The sequence below is a fragment of the Diabrotica undecimpunctata genome, chromosome 2 (genome assembly GCF_040954645.1).
Source record: "Diabrotica undecimpunctata isolate CICGRU chromosome 2, icDiaUnde3, whole genome shotgun sequence".
In the NCBI taxonomy this organism is placed as follows: domain Eukaryota; kingdom Metazoa; phylum Arthropoda; class Insecta; order Coleoptera; family Chrysomelidae; genus Diabrotica; species Diabrotica undecimpunctata.
In genome coordinates this window covers 55,045,684-55,064,928 of record NC_092804.1, presented here as the reverse complement: position 1 = coordinate 55,064,928, position 19,245 = coordinate 55,045,684, and the positions used below count along the sequence as shown (strand labels likewise).

The 19,245-nt window shown below is 30.1% G+C and overlaps 1 protein-coding gene across 2 annotated transcripts in view; it reads left to right on the top strand.

The window, feature by feature from the left end:
- Positions 1-19,245, top strand: part of LOC140434561 (uncharacterized) — a 643,472-nt gene extending 624,227 nt beyond the window's left edge. For both annotated transcript variants that reach the window (XR_011950061.1, XM_072522911.1), the window contains one exon: positions 1-19,245. This exon is cut by the window's left edge. The gene's annotated coding sequence lies outside the window, so the exon portion shown is untranslated.

The window sequence follows — 19,245 nt, the reverse complement described above, 5'->3', positions numbered from 1 at the left end:
AAAAGGATTAAATATTTAATTGAAATATACTCGATTGCTATCGTCTTAGAACACTAATGCAGAGGTTTATTTTTTAGTCAAGACTTAAGTTTTATCATTGTTTAAAAAAGAAAATCTTTTTAAACAATGGTTTTATGTATGTTTTGAGAAAATTAAATTTTCAATCTTTTAATCTTTAAAATGACGTTTGAAAATATAGTAAATTTATAGGTATGGTTTTTTGATAATGTTTTTGAAACAAATAAACACATCGATATGCCACAACAAGAGGCAACACATATTTAGGGAAAAATTAATCTATGTGTTGGGATAAAAGGAATAATAAAACAACACTTTAATAAATAGTATCCTTTATTTTATTTATTTATGTATTTTATGATATAAACACCATTTTTGTATTTCTGTTTACATAAATGAGAATGTTTTTTTCAATCAACTCGCCCGATTTGAGCTGTTTATTAATGAAATAATTTTAAATTACAAAGTGATAGATATTGCAAAAATTAAATTCGCATTATTTTAAGTTATATACCACTTATCAAAATTCTAATATCTACACATAGACAATATTAACGAAATAATAATTCAAGATAAAAAAAAACAAAACAAAATTGTTTACATTAATAGATATAGAAATTGATTGTAACATTGTTTTCATGACCTAAAATAAGCAATGTATGTATTGCGAAACACTATTGGCACTGGTTGAGGTTGTTTTTTGGACAAAATGCTTACTGCAAGGAATTTTTTTTTTAAATCGGGTAGCTCCAGACTTTCCAATGCAGCATTACCTACAACAATATTATTATTAACACAACTTAAAAAAAGCAACTTTCTGCACAATAAAGTAAAAAACAATTTAAGTTCTGTATTCAAAATATAAATAACTTCGCAGTTGTGCCAATATATGTTTATATATATATATATATATATATATATATATATATATATATATATATATATATATAAGAGTAAGAAAAAAGAAATTTTTTAGATAGGAAAAAAAAGATCCCATAGGACTATCAGAAACTAGTCCTATGGGATCTAGTCTTTCACCCATTCTAAGTAGCTATGTCATGGATGATGTTATCAGTGATTGTGATTGTATCAACAATTGCACATTTTTCATTCCTTTTTTTTAAAGATATGTAGATGATTTAGTTTTGGCACTTCCTAAACAGGCACTTCCTAAACACAAAATTATTGAAATAGTCAACATTTTCAAGTATCATAATCAACATATATAATTTACAGTTGAGGAAGAGATAGACAATTCTCTAGTTCCTTAGAGTAGGTTTCAAGTCCAGTGCTTTATACAGGCTGGTGAATTGTTTGCAGTTGGTAAGTTTGGTATGGTTGATTCGTAGTCTTGTAATAGTCGATGCTTCTCTTATAGTTATGAAGTGTAGGGAGAGATGACCAATAAAAGATTGAAGTTTATGAAAAGTTGTTTTGCTCTTTTGTTCTAAGTTTTGTCAAGTATCCTCTACCGACTTTTTTAAAACGAATTTCGAGATTCGTTAGCTAGTTGAATTGGCATGGTTGATAGCTTCTTTGGCACAATGATCTGCTGTTTTATTACCAGTAATTCCGGTGTGAGAAGGCAGCCATATGACAGAGACTGTTACATCGTAAGCAGAGAGATTTTGGTATTATGTCATGAATGTTTTGAACTAATAGGTGCTCAGTGAAAATTGTATTGACTAAATGGATATATGAAAGTTAATCTGAACAAATAGTTTAGAACAAAGGTTAGAAGATTCAAGTTTGTTAAAAATAGTGAGTGAGGTATATATTGAAGGGAGATCTTTAGCCCAGAGGGGAAGTAAAGGTAGAGGAAATAAACTAGTCAGAAAAAGGTCAATATTTTTAAGTAGTGGACAAATTAATTGAGGTATAGGTTTTATGATAAGGTGTTGGTTATTGTTAGTGGAAGAAGACGGCACTGTGGCAATTAGGGAATGAACGGGATTAAATGGATTTGCGGATGTTGATGCAGCATACGAAAGTAGAAGTGATTATCGTCTTGGGTAGGAGAAAGTTCATTAGATTCACGGTATACACTCTCAATAGGACTAAAGCGAAAAGCGCTCAGAAGTAGTTTTATTGGCACCCCATTGAAGATGACTGAGGGTTTTAAAAATGTTCAACCTTTTAAAACAATTGATTTTAAGTTCAGAGATTTGATGTTTTCAATTTAATCTGGAGTCAAACATAAAACCGAGAATTTTACAATAATTAACAACAGAAAGTAGAGAATTGGTAAATAAAATTTGGGGTAAGGGAGTGGAAATCCCTATGGAAAATTTTATTAATTTGGTTTTGCTCTCAGAGAGTGATAATCTTAGTTCGTTAGATTTACTACACTTTGTATAAGTTAATATGAGGTTGAGACAGATTTAACATGGCAGTAAATGATTAGGTCATCAGCGTATTGAACATATTTGATGGGAGGCAAATTTCGTTGATGGCAAGAATGAATAAAGTTAAACTTAATACAGATTTTAAAGGGACACCTTAATTTTGAGGAAGAGATTGAAAAAGTTTACCCTTGGCAAGGACTTTAAAGATTCTTTCAATTAGATATTTTTTTACAAATGAGAAAATATTACCATTTAAATTATAGTTGGAGATTTTGTCAATGATTGCTTTTCTGGAGATTAAATAAAATGCCCCTTCAATGTTAAGTACAGTTGCTACGACATCTTGTTGATTATAGATTGCTTAAGAAATGTGTGTGTACTAAAAGGGTGTACATATGTGAAATTATGAATATAATTTCGGTGTATGAGGACTGTATTACATAGGGCTGGTTCAAATAAATTAGGATATGTGGCAAAAGGTTATACAGACTATATCAAATTAATTTTATATAAAGTCTTACTAATTCTTCTGGTGCACATATACACACTCGCGGTATTTAGAGGCTTTCAGTCGCGGTTGTTCTTCATACGGGGAAACTGTCCGGTTACCGGTTTCTGAAGACGTGTTTCGCGGTACTAACACTTAGATCACGATATAGAGCACATTTTTCGTCTGTACACGATTAAAATAGTATTTTCGGTATTTTTCGCGTAACTACATGCGAGAGAGTTAGAGTGGAGAAAAAGCGCGGTAAGTCTGTACCAAGCGATAGATAGCGATAGAGAGATTATACGTCTGCCTAATAAGACTCAGCAGACGAAAGAGAGGACGACTGTTTCTAGCAACAGTCAGCAGTCAAGTGTACAACTGTCTGTATTTCTAATGGAGTGGGGTTAAAATGTGAGTAGGAAGGGTTGGAGAACGGGAAATAATTGTAAAATTGTGGTAGAATGGTAGCTAGTAATACAGCGAAAAAATGACATGTCATGACGACAAAAACGATTTGTCTTCATGACATAACCCGTTTGTGTTCGTTTGTTCTTTGTAATGATCTTTCTTTTATCTTAGTATAGATTAGGGCAAGATCTTTCATTAACGATTGTCAGCGGTATGTCAGTGGTAAATTTACTGGCTTCATTTAGAGGGTCGTTGGTGCCTAAGGAATTTTAGAGAAATTTTTCAAGATTATTCTAGAAAACCCTAATTTTTGTGTTTTTATAGGATTTGAGTGCAGCTTTTAGTTCGAAATAGTTTATACGAGAGTTCGGATAATTGGTATCTTGTGAAACTGAGGATGAATAATGAAAGGGCGAAGGAAGAAAAGAGTATATATGGTTAGGTTCAGATTTGTTGCAAAACTTTTCTTTTAAATTTTCTGCCAGAATCTTGGCTGTCTCTTAATTGTCAAGGATAACCTTTCGATTAAAAAAGAGATTGGAGATTTTAAGGTTATTTTTTATTAACAATTTTTTTTCCACACTGGGCTAGTATTTGAAGTACATAAAGTTTTCTTACTTAATTAAATATCGTGTCTAAATTTGGCAAAAGATGAAGTAAAAATATACAGAGAGCAGAAAAAAATGAATAAATGCGAGAGAAATAGAGAAATTCTATTCATCATGTATGCTGTGATTAGATTTGACATCAGATTTATCAGAGGATGCACTTATATATACTCTTGTAAGTCGGAGGTAGGCTGTTCTTTTAACTTTTTTAAGATTCAAGTAATACGGTTTTTATTAATCTTTTCCTTGTACCTATGTAGAGCTGCAATAAGTCCTTTTGAATACCATCTATGTTGGAGGATTTTTAAGCTTCTTGTAGTGGGGTGATACATACAAAAGAGTTCTCAAGAAATGTAATAAGTTGCATGGAATTGAGTGTAAAATTAGTCGGATTATCTTTGTAAATCATTTTTATAGCGGAAATATAATATCCGATTATATAATTTCGATACCACCACTTTGGGTGGTATCGAAAATGCCGAAGGAGGAAAAGAACTTAATAGAGCAAGAATACCGGATGAAGATAGAATGGTAGGAGTATCAGGAGGACTGTCATTGAAGTGTCCCCTTTTTTTGTCCTACTGCCAACATGGGCTTTGAATTAGTACGACGAGGGATGGATAAATCCATAATGGCAGCCAGGATGGGTATGTAGTTAACGGAGATGGACTCAATTTCCGAAGATAGAAATTCTTTTGATGAAGTTAAGGATTTAGGATTAAGGACTCCTTAGAGTCAGCTGAAAATGAAAAAGAGGGAGGAGCATTAGCTGCAATGAGTGTGTGATCTGGTCAACTGGAGACTTTGCAATCATACCCCACGGTACGACCCGTAAGCTTACAAAGAAAACACTACGGTCTGTCAGAGAATAAAAATATTTTAAAGGATGTATTTTCATGGTTAATTAACAGAGAAGATTGCACTTCGAAGTTCACCTTGTCAGGGATTACAAATGACTCCTGAATGAATGAAAACTCCTGATAATATGCCTATTGATCATCTGATGTTCCGTATTTTTTAGGGACGTCTCGATTAGTGAATGCGGAATGGAAGGAGATACATTTGAAATAAGGATTCTTTTGGTCGCAGAAAGAAGCCTGCAGATAAAGATGACGGTGAAATTAATTATGACTTTCGGTGTATTAGTTGATCAACGATGTCGGTAGAAGTGAGGAAAATGCGGATTCGATTATTCGAAATGCGAGATGTAAAAGTAATATTTTTTGGATAAACCATTTCACCAATTTCTATAATATATTTAAATAAAACAGTATTCAAAATGGAGTGCATGACAATAACTTGTTCCCTTTTAGGAAACGAACGGGGAGGAGGTCTAGAGACTGCGGCAACGACATATGATTTTGGGTTGGAATTGAAGCTGTTTTGTGTAAATGTAAATATTTAATTGCTGTTCATGATGTGTTGTCCTGGTTACCCAGACCGTAACACAATACCTAAATGTGAGTACCTAATGGACCCTCTCCCAAACTGGAAAGAAAGAAAAAAGGATCTCACCTATTTCTTGGGATTTTCACTGGTTTTCTTTAATTACACCAATATAGCCGCAATTAAATTCGACTATTGAAATATAAAACCAAATTTGATACTTGTTTTCTTATCACATTGTGATTAAAGAACTTCGCTTCGTATTGTTAACTCGTCGTTGAATTACTTTATCTGTTTAACACTGTTTAAATCTTTAAAATCCGTGAGGAACTTTAAAAAGGGTGTTTAACCTTTGACAGTTATTTGAGGTTTTTTGAATCGATTATTTGAAGCTTTATTTGTAAACTTCAACATTTTATTAAAAAAACAGTTTGAAAAAGTGCTTTTTAGCTTCTAAACATTTATACTACTTTTAATATTTTTCATGTCATACGGCTGTACGTAGGCTCAATGAAAAGCTGGTGTAAAAGCACAATTAAAAAAAACAGAAATTTCCATAACCAATAACAAGAAACAAGCTGAGATATTGCAGCGGACAGATCTCCCTTGCATTTTTCTGTGGCGATATTTTACGATTACCATTATTTTAATGTTTCAAAACTAATTTACTTTTTCACTGTGTATGCCATTTATAAATCGAATTATAAAATTTAGATATTCTTTTACAATGTGTTCAATTTTCAGCCTTAATGTTAATAAACAATGAAAATATTTGCAATTTCTTAAACAAGAAAAAAAAAATGCTATTTGATTTCCTCTGGGCAATAGAAGGTTTTGGTTTTTTTTTAAATGTTTAGCTTTATATTGAGCCTAGATACAAGTGTAACACATAAAAAAGTCAAAGTTATTAGAAATTTTTATATGCTAAAAATTTGTTATTCTTCAAACTGATATTTAAACACAAATTTAATATAATCTTGATGTTTGTTTTTAATAATTTAAAACGAAGCCATAAAAATCGATTTCTATTTACAAAATAACCCTAGAGTGACTGTTTGGATAAGTACAGTTTTTTAAATAATCGGACTCCTGGATAAACAAGTTGAATAACTCATAAACTGTATGGTCGTTCTGTATGATATTTAGCACCCTTTAAAAACTCATTAACTGCTATAATTTTAAATAGTTGTATTACATATCGTTATGCAAAAAAGAAAGTTATTTATATGTATATTATTTATATTTATATTAACATTTATAAATTTTACAAAAATAAGGGTTTTTAAATTATCTCGGTCAATTCTTTATGTATTTTAATTATAAAAATCTCAATATTAGAGAACATTTTATGATCTATAACTTTTATTTTAATCATATATCTCTAACATGAATAAGAAACGTTTTATGCGCATACACTTTTTTCACTTTTTACGATTGTTTAATAAAAAATCAAAGCAAAATTAGCTGTAGTCTTCACATAATTGTCATCAGCTACCCCTCATATACCTTTTAGAGACTTTAAATATCTGTTTAAGATTTTTTCACCTTTTATTAGAGTTGTAGATCATAAAAAGTTATGTAATTTTTGAGAGTATCCAAATTAAAATACATGAAACTATTAACCAAAATAGTTGCAAAAAAACCTTATTTTTGCAGTTATTTATAAATTATAATAACTCCTTTTTTGCCCAAAGACATGTAACATAGCTCCTGGAAATTATGGAAATGAATAAGTTATTAAAGTGCGCTAAATATCAATCAGAGCAAATAGTTTATAGGTTATTTATTCTGTTTATAAACATTTAAAATAACGTTGATATCGTTTATGCCACAAACTTATTTAGATGCTTATGAAAAACTGGTGAAAAACACACTTTCTAAAAAAAAAATAGAATCTTCTATGACCATTACTAGGCAAGAGAGCATTTTATATTTATATTCTTAAAATCATACTTCCATTGTCTATCAACAGTAAGAGCTGAAAATTGAAGGGACACTAAATGAAGATCTGAATTGTGCGTTCCAACTTACAATATGGCATATGCGGTAAAGAAGTAAAAATTTATAACCCGTTAAAATGATGGTATTCTTAAAATACCGCTTCGGAAAGTAGAATGGAGAACCATTTGAGCTCGGTTTTTTTTAGATTTGAACTTTTTCAAAATGAAGGGTGATTGCAAAATTTGCAATATCTTGGCTTCTGTGGCACGTAAAACATAATTTTTTTTTCAAACTGGGATAGCTCAACAAAAAGTTGTTTACATAATCGCTTTCTACGATAAACAAATCGTCACTATTTTTATTAGTTACATTACATACCATTATGCAAAAACAAAGTTATTAAAATTTATAAATTTCTGCAAAATCAAGGGTTTTTTGCAACTATTTTGGTGAATTCTTTATATATTTTAATTTAGAAACTCACAAATGAAAGAACTTTTTGAATCTACAATTTTTATTTTAACTATTTTTCTCTAAACTGGATAAAAAACGTTTATAGCCAAAATCACCTGTATGTCTTTACAGATTTATTATTAACTAACCCTCATATATCTTTTAGAATCTTCAAATATCAGTATAAAATTTTTACGTGAAACCAATAATTTTTTCCAGATGGACCTTTGTATAAATTAGTTCTCCGATAAAGATGAACTTATTTCTACTTTTCAATACAATAACTAAAAATAGCTACAGAAATACATATTTTAATATCTAATACTTTGTTTATGTTTATTAATTTGATATTTATTCACTAATTTGTTTTTCCGAAGTTTATTATATCATAATTATAATACCAACGAAAACGTAAAATTCAAATTAATGCATCTCGAATATGACGCGTGCACCCTGGCGATAATAAAAAATGATGAATGAAAAAAAAATAAACATTTTTTCAAGTTAATTGCGTAACGGAAACGGTGTAAAATAAAAGAATATAAAAAAAGTTTCTATTTACTTACCAGAGTGTAATATCCATGTTTGACAAGCCGAAGGATTTTTTGTCGGAAATCTGAACATTTTTAATCTATGAATTTTGTATGGTGAAAAACCACATTTGTAATAACAACAAATATTTCCAGCCATCTGTAAAAAACCATTTATTTATTATGGAAGTAACATTACTTTAATTTAAAATCACTTTTTTCAAATATTATCGAATGTATGTATTATCCGGTAAAATTTATTTCTAAATACCTAATTTGTTCATTTCTCATACAAATGTTTTTTGTTTTAAACACATAGAATTAAAATGTTCTACTTACCTCGGACCAAATTTTTGTAATACACTTCCAAATAAAATAAGATATTTAAATTCTTTAAACTTATTTAGATATAGGAAAATTTAGAAGTCACAGCACGTTTATGTAGGTACAATTTTAGTTGACACGATATTTACTATGTAGTTGATAGTAATAACTCTATTTTAAATGAATACCTGTGATTCATGTTCTGTTTTTGTATCATTTTTATATGTAAATAAACCTGTCGCTACTATGTCAGTGAAATATTGCAACGCTGGTGAATTTATTTCAGTGGATCAAAAATGGACGTTTAGTTTAGTCCTTAACTTTTTCACATAACACCATCTAGTATAATGTATATCAAACAAACAATGGTATATTAAAATCTATTGAGACAGAAAGAGTGGTGACATCTAGTGACTGTCTCAATTAGAATCAAACAAATTTATACATTGCGTTGGCTAACTAGTCCTATTTAAACAATGATATCACGTTAATATCAAACCGTGGCAGAATGTATAGAGGAAAAATAATGCAAGATTTTGATATGTATCTTTCATTGACGTGTATATCAGTGTTGCAGATTGACGCTTTTAACAAGTGAATGGTTTGGATCTAAAAGCAGCAAATACCATGTTAGGAAACGTATAAATGCATTCTGATATTTTACATAAATTTACGTGCATTACAACAGAACTAATCTTAAGTTCAGTAATATTTTGTGAGGGGTAACATTTTCTGTATTGTTGTGGCCTCAATTAAAATTAATGAATGCATATACAGGATAACAGTAGAATATAATGCATTAAGTTATGTGGTGCCTTTATAAGGATATATTTAAGATTTATGTTTAAACAATTAAAAAACAATGTTTAAAAAAAAGCCAAACATTTTCATCTGGAACTAATAGAAGAAGGTTTAAACTTGAATTTAGGCACTTGATGATTTCAAAAATTTTTTTCATTGTGTGTTTGAGAATTCCGAAAACTGTCATTTTCAGTTTTAAATTGTTTATTGAACTTGAAAACGATCATTTTTAGAAAAAAAATACAAGAGACCTTTTCTGTTCAGAATGTCTTGACTTGTCGCATGGGCAACTTCTTGAACCTTATTCTGGGTTGTCCTACGAAAGAGATTATGCAAAAATATCTCATGGAAAAATATTTTTTCGAACGAATCCGACCTTTTTGCCTACTCGTTAATTGTCATTCACCACACACCGTAAAACTATCTGTACTTTATTCTCAAAACACCCCAACATGTTTTAAACATTTAATAAATGAAAAAATTATAGGACTGAGCGTATTATTGCTTGAACTTTGACATTTATAGATTATTACGCATATATACTTTTTTAATAAAATTGAAAATTTACTGCTGAAAATGTAGAATTTATAATTTTATACAATAAATTTCAGTTTCTTTATATTTTTAAATTTTGTTTAAGGATTTTAAAAGTGCAATAATAAGAAATAAATTTTATGCTGTCGATACTATAGCGAATAAAAACTTAAAATTACTAAAATGTATCGTTACCTCTAATTTTATTTATTATTTTCTTGTAAATATGTTTAAGAAATTATCCGAATTTATATAAAAATCTATGTAAGAGTATTTCCACCTTTGTATATAAAAAAAGTTTAATATCGATATTTTGGAAAACTTTTTTACACTAATTGTTGTATATAAAATTTTACAAGATATATGTGCATTCCTATTGTAGATTTTAAGGACATTTTTGGAACAGGTGCCAGTAGAAAGGTCAAAGCTGAATTTGAAATCCAAATAAAAAGAAAATACTCAAAATGTGATCTGTGTGGTTTTTATATAAGGCTTTTGCCAACGTTATATTATAATACTCGTAATATGTTTCTATATATTTTATTGCATTCAATTTGGATAAAATAAACTGTTCTTGTATTCGCGTTTTTAGCTATAGTTTATAGAACTGATTAAAACTCAGTCATAGTCATAAAATATATCACTAAGTACATTTTAAAACGGAAATATGCAATAAAGTGTGGTAAGAAATAACATTTATGGAGGAGAGAAGCTTACAAGATATTTGTGAAATATGAAAGACTCAGGAAAATTAAAGACTTGATTTCATTAACAAGAAAATTAAATATTTGATTTCTATTTTTAAATATACTATCCCGAGATAACGAAGAGCTGCGAGGGGTTATAACTATTTTATTAACAATATTAATACAATTTCTGCATTAAGTACCGTTTCTTTTTCGAAATTCTTTTTATAGTTGAGAGACGCAATGATAGAACATCCAGTGGTTTTTCCTGCCAGAGGCCTCTTCCGGCAGGACAGTTGGGCAAAGGACCATGGTTATGTCCTGCCAGAAGAACAACGATTTTTATATAATCTGCCCTTCCAGAAAAATTTAAAAGATTCCGGCAGTACAAAGGCGTTTATCAGTTGCGTCCATATCGGTTTTAACGCAACCTTTGAGGTTTTTTAGGAACATAAACATTTACTAAATCATGTAAAATATATTTAAAAAATAAAAGGTAGACTTGATGTCCGACAAAATGTTTCAGTTAAAAAAAAAATTCGGAAATAAAATGAAAATTTAAATAAACGAAAAAGTTATTGAGTAGACAAAATATTGCGAATACTATGGACTGAACTTCTTTTATAATGAAAACTTAACTCTTTCTTTTGGATGGAATTCCATGTAAAATATGGTATGCGAAACAATTGCGACCTGTCGTTGAAGCACATTGCACAGTTTTCACAAAAAAAAGCTTGATTTTTGTTGTTTATAATTAATTTGGGAACAAAATACACATTTTCTTTGTACTCTTTGTTTATCACTTTCGCTCCTCAATGCTTTCAATACATGGTTAAGGCGATTTTCATTGTTATTAGGTATTGGAGTAGGTCTTTCGTATAAAATCATTTGCATTTCTTGATCGTCTGGCCACGCATTTTTTATTAGGTTTAATCCTAATTTCGTTTTAAAATACTCATGCGAGACCAAGTCTTTTTTACCTAGGTATTTACAGGCTAAGAAAGAATTAGAATACCAAGCAGTGAGGCGTACATTCGGTGTTTCCAATTCTGTGTGTTTCAAACTTGTTCCAATGCTAAATCTGACTGTCTTATGTGGTTGTGGATATCAATAGCTAGAGCGCCATCAAAATACTCTTCGACTAATTTAATCCTGGGTACTTCTTTTACGTAAGGAATTCCATTTTCATTATTAATGCGTTTTTTCTTGGCATGTTTGCCTTCAATTGTGATACTACACATCCCAATAAAAGTATGGATTTTTTCCTCTCTAGATTACTAACTTCGTTAGTATCTTCACCCTATACTAACTAAATTCACATTATTAACTGTTGCCCCGCGTTGCATAAACAATGCCCCGACATTTTCAGGGCATTTTTCCTTTATAGTATTTAACGGATATTGCTTGGTAGCTGTTTTTACAATATCCAAAAAATACATACCTCGTTTATGTAGTTACACCACTACATAATTCTTTTTGCCATTTATTTTTAGCCATATGTTCTTTGCCACTTTACCTTCGTTAATTTCAAGACGCAGCATAATATGGGACTGAGTATCAGCAAGAGTTAAACATTCACAACCTACACCTTTAGACTTTCTTCTTATCTTAATAAAAGCTGGCATTTTATCAGAATCATAATTAACCCTTCCATACCAGCAGAACATTCATTCGTCTACACATAATTTATACCCAGGGTTAAATATATCATTTCAGTTTATATAAACCATGTCCACAAAATATTTGATAGGATTCCACTTGTCCTCATTTTCAATATTTTCTACAGAAAATCCTAAGGCTTGTAAAATTTCTTCAAACCTATGGTAACCCATATCAAATCTTTTGCCAAAGGCTGGAGCACGGAATAGTTCCTCATCTTTCAAAGACCAGTATTCTCTTCTGCTATGTAGTATATTAGTACTCATAGCGTAACTTATTCCGATCATTTTTAAAAATTCACTTTTTGTACCGTTCGCGTCATAAAAAACTGGTACAACTCTTATAACCAAAAATCGTGTTTTTTAAGTTGTGTACGTTGATCTTGTCACATGTGTCATTCTAATTTCTAGGGCACCGTTGCCAGTTCAACGAAAATATTATATGAAACCAGCTAAAAGCAGGGCTGTGCGACAGACCGCCAGTTTTGAGTGTACTAAAAACTAAAACATCCAGCATTCTCGATCAGTCAATCACATTAAATTTGTTTAAACATGCATCCTAAAAAATTCCCATATTAATTTTGTAATTTTCCATCATCTCAATTAAGTACCCATACATTGATTTGTGTCTTATTATAATTTATGAAAATATTTCGATTCAAAAATAATGATAGATAATTAATCTAGACATAACTTTAAATTATTATAATAAAACATTACAGTCGGATATTAGATTGTAACTGTCACGTTTTGAAAAGCGTTTTTTCGCCCCGGATATTTTATAGTTTATAATACGTAGGATAAAGTATAATATTTTTTTTCACATTTATCGTTCTTATACTAAATAATCAATTAATTTTGGTAGCTTGCCTGTTACTAAACTTATTAACACAAAATACAGTTCGTGTTCGGTAGGCAATTGAAGTATAAAATTACAGTAGACGCATTCCAATGTTCCCTGTGCCAATACAGATCCTTCAAACATTTTGGATATTAACTCAACCCTATCTCTGGTTATTAAATTAATTAGATACGGTTTTTTGTTGTTAATGATAAAATAATACTTATCCACATTACAATACAATTACAATAATACATTTTTGAACGTTATTTTTTTTTATTCAGATTTAGTGCAATTCCGTTATCTGTGATGGCAACAACGAATTGATTCACGAACCATTGTGTCCAGTCTGAACACAGGTTTACATTGGGAAAAAAAAGTGTACCAGTTTTATATGACGGGAAGTGTACATTGCTTTTTGGTTGGATCTAAATTTTTATTTGTCGCTTCCAATATTTCGGACATATTTTCTATAGGAAAAAACTAATTCTGTCATGTTCTGAACTTGTTTGCCAATATTTAGTTTTGGTTTGTATTTAGTATTATACTGATCTGTTTTTTATTTCATTCCACAAATTCGAAGATGTACCTATCGTGCGCAGATCCTTTGATGTTGTCAAAATCATTGTAACCTTGAGTCACATGTTGTGCTCTATTAACGCCACTTGAACTTGTATCTTCACTATCGCTTGATGAAGATGAAAACATCGTTGTTTGTTGATTTTTTTGTATTACGTTTAGGAACATCTATTCGTTTTCTTTTCCCTTTCTAATCTACAAGAATGTACGAAAAAAGTTAATAATAAAGCTAATCCAATGAAATTTTAGAAAATCATATTACTTACCTTTATTTTTCTTTGACAAATTTAGTTTAATTATCATTTCACTGTTATCTACATCCCATAAAACAATTGCAGTGTCATCTAAAATGGACTTGCCATGATATAGTGCCATGGCATACTGCAGAATTGAATTTCAGTCCAAAAACAGCAATACTCCATGAGTTATTGCTACTCTTTTTATCAAATAACGTGGCTTTGGCAAAAACACGGTCACCGATCTTAAAATTCATGTTTCCGCTAAACTACTACGCTTACTCTAAGTGGTTACACCTATGATAAATGCTCTAAAATACGTCAACTGCCATAACTTCGTTAATACAGATACTAGAAAGTCGAGACTTGCATATTAGATAGACAAAATTTCTTGACGAATCCAGTGGTACGAATTTTGTCGTTGACAAGCATCATATATATGATATACATACTTTTATAAGGCGTCCTGCCAGAAGGCAGCATAAAATAAGACATTTTGACCTGCCGGAAGGCCTTCTGGACGTTTTATCATTATATGTACCTTAAAATTAGATTAGGTTAAAAATAATTATTATTCAGTGGTACCTACATAAATACCTAACATTGCAATTATCTTTTTGTAAATTTTAAAACATTATAAATTACTATTTGCGTTTGATGATTTAAAACCTGTCGTTTTCCTACATTTTCCATATTTATATCACAACGTTACAACACTACACAAAAGCAACTGACAAAATTAAATGAAACTTTCCCCACTTTTTAAAATTTTACCACTGCACACTCAAAACATGCGTCTGCTCACTGTCTTGGTCTTGGGCTAGTGTACTTATTTTTCCATCGGTTTCCAAAACAGATTTTATATATCTACTTAACGTTGTATTTCAAGAAATAAACGTATATAGTATAAATACGTTTGTAAAACATTGTAGACTGGGTAAAAATTATTAAAGGAATATAAAAAAATTTAAATTACCATCACTAACCATTAAGAGCGTTATAAACTAATTAAATGTATAGCATATCTGTGTACGGATCACATTTTAGTATTTTTTTAATGCTAAAAACCCCTTCTTAGTAATAAAACACTTACCTCTTATGAGAGGTAGATAGTAATTAATATTTTTATAGTTCATTGTATAATGTTTTGTTAAGTTTATATAGATATATTATTGTAATAGCTTTATATACTATAAAATATCCAATTCTGCCTCGAAAGACACTTTTTGTATTATCAGATATTTTTTAGTTACAGGATTATTTAGATTCTAATACCTACATTAGTTCTAAATTGCTTACAAATGTTTTTCGAGAAGAATGTTCAGTTATGCAGCCATGTTCCTTTTTGTACGAGCACGAGGAAATTAAATTACGAACAAATTAATCTCAATTTTGACAAAAGCGTATGAAGAGTATTTTCTGAGTAAAAGTGATCACGTATTCATGCAAAAGTTCTTTTCCTCGTTAATCTTACAGGCATGAGCCCGATTATATAAAATGAACATTAAAATTCAAGAAACGGCTAGGGCGTGAGAAGCGTTTTGGGAAATCAATTATAATCAATATATATATATATATATATATATATATATATATATATATATATATATATATATATATATATATATATATATCATTAATACATTTATAAATTAAAATATATTCACAAGAGTAATAGACATATTGGTACGAGTAGAGACAAGTTGAAAAATAAAAAAGTTAAAAATATGTAGTGCTAGGAAGCCTAATTTCTGTAATTTCTACAACCCTTATAACTAGTTTAGGTTATATTTTAACGTGTTGAACATATTTTGAACATTTTATTTGTATCTCACCATATCTTCTTTGATATTCCTCTTGAACTCTTTTCAGGAACTTAACACGAAGCAATTTTTTGCGTTACCTGAATATCATCCCGGCGTAACGTAACTATCTTATCCTAAAATTTGAACAAATTTTCATTGTTGTTTCTTTGGTTTAAGCAGTATATCATTGACATATGCTATTACTTGTTCTTCTCTCATTGTAGATGCCCATTTGTTGATTTTTCTGACTACGTATTTGAAGGCAAGATTAAATAAGAAAGCTGAATATGTATCTCCCTTTCTAATCTCTGGCTATTACAATTTTTTTTAATTTCTGCTTCCTGGATTTAATATTTACTACTGTTCTATTTATTAACATTATCCAAAGTTACCACCTATGAACAACTTTACCTTCAGGTAAACAGTAAAATATTCTGTTTTGTCTGATCAAGTGTTAGATCTTTTTTTCAAGACTCTGTCTCTTCTGTTCCAACTTTTGCATTAATTATCTTTCAGATTTTCCTACTAACACTACATCTTCAACAGTCAATAAACATCATGAGACGTCTGACGTCTATCACCTTGAAATTATCTATTATCTGATGCAGTATTATTAAGAATAGCTTATTACTGAGTGCTCATCCATATCATAATTTTATAAATTTCATTCTCTCATACACCCGTCCTAACACTCTTGTTACCTCACCATCTTTGTCATAATAAAAAAAGGTCCTTAAGTGCCGAAAAGTATTTGATGACTACAGGGGAAAAACGATCTAAGTCACATTTAAATAGTTTTGAGATATTCCTAATTAAAAATTAAAAACGTTGTAAAGGAGTGGTGATTACACTGAATGCTAAATTACACCAAAGAAAAATTAATAAAAATGTGTGGAAAAACCTATCTAAGTCCAGTTCTGGCTAAAGTGCCTGCAAATGTGTGGGAAACGATCTAAGTCTAGTTATGGTTAAAGTGTCTGCAAATAAAAGAAGAGTTAGTGTACTATAAAACACACATGTAATTTTGCAGTACACAGATTTTTATTTACTCCCTTGAAATTTGGAAGAATTATAACCCTTCGCCATCTGCAAGTTATACTTACATTAAATTCATGAAATTATCATAAAATGATTGTAATTCCTCTGAAATGAATCCTTTAAGTTCCTGGAGCTGCTTATACTTTAAAATAGGGTATTGGTAATAATCCACTGTAAAGTTGTTCAGGCTCAACATTTGAAAAATGTTTGAGTTTGTAGGTACTAGAACAAAATGTGTTGATGCAGTATTGTAGGCAATATGTTTTACTGCAACCATACGAGGATGGTTTATAGAGTACCTAACCTAACCTAACCTAACCTACTGTAGCTCTCGGACTTGTCTAGTTGGAAAGGGGCAAGTTTTCTTATAGAATTTGGAGAGAAATTTTTTCCAAGCAAAGAAGATTTCTTGATTGCAAGAAGGTGTTGGTTTTTACTTGTGTAATTGGTGGTGCACCAATTACATCAAAAGGTGTTGGTTTTGATCTTGCCGCTTTAAACACGTTATTCGACTGCTCAGGAACTTCTACTCTATCTTTTTGATTAATCAATCCAAAATCTTTGTCGCATTCGAAGTATGAGTGCCCTCATATTGAAAATACGACACGGATAGAGTCATACCGTTTCTTTACATGAATTAAGTGGTGTAAGAATCTAATTAATGTATAATTTTTATTTTGACCAGCGCATGAGTCGCAAAATATGCGAAGGTGTCTTGTAGACTGAGAATTTTTGTTAAAAAAATGATATAGCATAGACATAACATCATCAGCACCTTTCCTTGCAATGGTTTGTGGGTATGTGTAAAAAACAGTTCGATTCGTAGATAATACATGTACGTAAAAACTCACGAAAGTAAGCTGTTTCTTATAATACACATCACTAGTTGATATGTTAGGCGTTGGTAAGTTTTTTGTAAAATCTATAGTAATTTTCTCGCTGTTTTCTTTTCTGTCCGTTTTATATTGTAAAAAGCTTGTGCTCTTAGCTTATGTAACTTATCAACAGTTTCTATTTTTTTCATTTCTAATAATAATTTACCTTTCTGTTCTGTTCTACGTGATGATATTAATTGAGATTCCAAAGATTCAATTTTTACTTTTGCTGCATCACATGTGCTACATGTATCAGATCGTGGGTATCTAAAACCAATATTAAAATCTTTGAGAAAAATATTTCTGTAAGTTTCATAGCTCACTGTTTTATGTGGAAGATTCTCATGTACAAACATCTTATACATTTTTGTAATGTTAAGTGTTTCTGGAAGATATACTCTTCTCGTATTTCTTAGACTGTAATGTGACTTTCGCCCTTCAAAGGTGGAGATACGACTATGGATTTTGCCCAAAATTTCTTCAGTATCATTGTGAGGACGGTTTGTGTACTTTCCCCTTTTATCATGACATACATCTCCTTTATCTTTGAGATATTTTTTGAGGGTTATCAGTTTTCGATTTGTAAATTAATAAAAGCTGTTTGACATACTTGCATTACCTTAAACTGCTGTTCTTTCTTGTCAAAAAGCCTTACTTTGTACTTAAAAGCGTTGTCTTGCAAATTTGCTGATGCTTCAGGTGCATAAGGCCACATAAATGATGGTTTTGTTCATTTCTGTCGCACATTAAATTGAAATTGTACAGTACTTATTTTTATTCGAGGTTTTTAGTGAATTAGATCGGTTTTTTGTTAATTTCAAGTGCGCAGGGTAAAAGAGCAAATACGAAACTATAAGAAATGATGTATAACTTAAATTCGGGTATAATGTGACTTAGATCGTTTTTCCTACGTACTCTTAATTTGTCCATAACATTTTCGGCAAGCTTAACATGTTTAAAACACTATACGGTAAGCAGAACATTTGTAATTTGTATTGGTTATGTTTTCTTCTACTTTATACATAACCATCATCATCGTTATCTTGTCTATTTAGTCCTCTGTTGAACATAAACCGTAAAAGTAACAATTTTCTTTTGTTGATATAAAAAAGATAATTGTTCCATAATATGTTATTTATCAACTATATTAAATTAAATAATCCTTGAAAAATATAGTCACAACTCGCTTGTTCTCATATTATTTATAAAATTCGCTTACTTCGTACGTACTTGGCCGTAATTTTCTGAATAATAAAATATCCATTTAACAATAATTAAGCAAAAAATTGAAGTGTTTAGTTTTATCTTTTTCTCGTTAAATACAAAGGAACGGTGCTGTAAGAATATTATATATTTAATATTATATACATTATATACATTATTAATATTATTACCGTAAAAATTGAGTCAGATTCTTTTTTTATTTATTATAAATTAATTTTTTTGCCAGTACTAGGGGCCAGTATATAGAATAGATTTAGCATGTAAGTAGTGTCCTTTGTATCATTCTTTTGGATCTCTGATTTTGTCAGTACTGTACATTATATATTATACTAATTTTAAGAAAGATGGTAATTGCTATAGGGCATTTAGATTTAGACAAATTGTGACAATAAAGAGATGTTATTTTTTATTGATGGAACGTAATATATTTATTTAATGTTGTTTAAAATAAAATGTGGAAGGGTA